Below are 2,839 nucleotides of genomic sequence, written 5' to 3'. Positions count from 1 at the left end.
GCCCGGGAGGTCAAGGCTGCAGTGAACTGAGATCGTGCCACTGCACCACGGCACTCCAGCCTGGGTGACAAATTGAGACCCTGTCTCAAGAAAAAAAAAGAAAAAGAAAAGAAAATCAAAGCTCACAGTGTTTACATTACAAACCCAAGGTCAACTTGTTATAGGCAGCAAGGCCACTATATCTTTCAGACTCCAAAGCCCAGGCCTGTGCCATACTTCTCAACTGGGAGTATCAGTCACTATGGGGGAACCCATGGTCCTATGCCATGAATGACATCTAGAGATGCAAAAATATGTAAAATTTGCATAAGTTTTTAATGTTAAATCGAAGACATTCTATGATGTTCAGGCGTCAGTCTGCATGCTCTTTTGCCAAGGTGGGTCCTGCTTCGGAAAAGTTTGAGAAATACTGCATGTTCATACCACCTAGAATGGACCTAGGCTGAAACACAAATTGTCGAAGCCAGTATCACTTTGACTCCGGTGAAGGAGAGGCTAGAGATCGTGCCAGAGCAAATTCCTCCCTGCATTGCATCCTTCTTTGATGCCAGGCTCCTATGTGCACACAAAGCAACTGGACGCTTGTAAAGATTACCCAGTGAGGAGATGTGGCCTTCTCATTTTTTGGAATGGGGAGGTGAAAAAAAGCAGCCTTTCTCCACGTTTCAAATGAAAATTTTAACCTTCTTCTCTCTCATTCCCGAAAATGATTTTGGCCTATTGAAATATAAACATTCTTAATACAAACAGGCAAATATCCGTACGTTCCCACCATGGCTGCTGGAGGCCATCATCACCACCTCCGAGCAGAGGATGGCTGTGCCACTCACACATGCCAACCTTGGCAAATCTGCCAGGGATCCCTTCACTGAAGCTATGGACTTGACATGATACAACTTTATTTAAAAACAAAATCTGAGAATGGGTTGGAATTTACAAGTTCGGGTTCAGCCAAGACTGAGACCACCAAAGTGATGGGCAGCCTGGAAACCAAGTACAGAAGCCTTGAGTGCGGCCTGGCATTTATGGGGAAACGGAACACTGACAACATATGAGGCACCAAGACTGCCACGGAAGATCAGCTCGCATGTGGACTGAAGCTGACCTTCCATTCATCCTTCTTACCTAACACTGGGGGAAAAACGTGCTAAAATCAAGACAGGGTATGATTGGGAGCCCATCAGCCTGGCTGCAACATGGATTTGGACATCACTGGGCCTTTAATCTGGGGCATGCTGGTGCCGGGTTAGGAAGGTTGGCTGGCTGGCAACCAAATGAATTTTGAGACTGCAAAGTCCTGAGTAACCCAGAGTAACTCTGCGGTTGCCTACAAGACTGATGAATTCCACCTTCACACATGTGAATGACAGGACAAGAGTTCGGTGGCTCCATTTACCAGAAGGTGAACAAGAAATTGGAGAGTGCTGTCAATCTCTCCTGGACAGCACGAAACAGTAATACTCATTTCAGAATAGCAGCCAGGTATCAGATTGACTCTGAAGACTGCTTGGCAGGTAAAGTGAACACATCCAACCTGATAGGTGTAGGATACACTCAGGATCCTAAAGCTAGGTATCAAACTGACACTGTCAGCTCTCCTGGATGGCAAGAACATCAATGCCAGTGGCCACAAGCTCAGTCTTGGACTGGAATTTCAAGCCTACATGAATACTGTACAATCATTTAAAGTATTTTGAAGCATAACTCCCTTCAGAATTTAGTGTATCTTTCAATGCTGTATGTCTGGGATGCAAATATTGCTAAATATCATATCAGACCTCCAGGTTTTAAAAACAATTCAGCTTTAAGGTGTTACCCTTTCACAAGTACAGAAGAAACCCAATTCCACAAAAGGTCCTTTCAGCTGTTGACTTGGGGAGTTAGGTGGCCCTTCTAGAGATGCCACGTTTCTTTTTTACCTAGAAATAACTGCAGTTTGAACCTGATGATATGTAGGCACTTTGTAAATGCATATTGAGTAAATGAATGAAATGTGACTTCCTGAGAACTGAACCGTGGTTGCCTGACCCTACTTGATGATGAGAGGCTCCTTGTTAGATGGTGTGTACAAACTCACCTGAAAGGGACTTTTTAAGACGGCTCTTTATGACCTGTTTCTACTCCAGTTCATCAACACCTCTTTTACACCAAAAGGTCTGCAGGGTGTGGTAACTGTTTCTTTTGTGACATTTTGAGGTGGAAGAGGGTGCATGTGATGAAGCCAATAATTCAGGACTTAATTCAGTTTTACACTGTGGTTTTTGGTTCTTCGACCAGAGTATGATGTAGCTTCCAGGAGCTCCAGTTATAAGTTTGGAAGAGGCTGTGTGATTGTAATAACATGGTGACAACACTCAGAATCTAAATTGGACTTCTGTTGTATTCTCACCACTCTATTTTTTAGCAGTTTAATGAATACATTTTAGATTCTTCCATTCTGTGTGGAATTAGAACCTTCCCTTCAATACTGTAATTAACATCACTTAAAATAAAGTTTGAATAGAATACTGAAACCTCATCCTCCTATTGTCTTTATTAAATCAATGTAAATAAACAGGGAAAAAACAAATAGGCAAATTCTACTACTATCTAATTTATTCATTTAGTTTCACATACAGACTTACAAGAGCAAGTTTATATTAATTTAGCAACATTGCATTTGAAACAATTTTATTCCAATGCCTCATTCGCATCTTGTCTTTATTGCTTTCACCATTGCTTGACTCACTTTTCTAACAGGTTCCAGGGCCCATGTCTTTCTTACAGTCTAAATTCATTGAGAGATGGTTCTTTTCCATACGTGTGGAGACCGTCAATGAATATCTCATCTCAAGCCACA

The 2,839-nt window shown here is 42.2% G+C and overlaps 1 pseudogene; it reads left to right on the top strand.

The window, feature by feature from the left end:
• Nucleotides 1-813: 813 nt before the first annotated feature.
• LOC105531861 lies at nucleotides 814-1,697 on the top strand (annotated as a pseudogene).
• The last annotated feature ends 1,142 nt before the right edge of the window (nucleotides 1,698-2,839 follow it).

Source organism: Mandrillus leucophaeus, unplaced genomic scaffold (assembly GCF_000951045.1).
Source record: "Mandrillus leucophaeus isolate KB7577 unplaced genomic scaffold, Mleu.le_1.0 Scaffold916, whole genome shotgun sequence".
Lineage (NCBI taxonomy): Eukaryota > Metazoa > Chordata > Mammalia > Primates > Cercopithecidae > Mandrillus > Mandrillus leucophaeus.
This window is presented reverse-complemented; position numbering and strand designations above follow the sequence as displayed.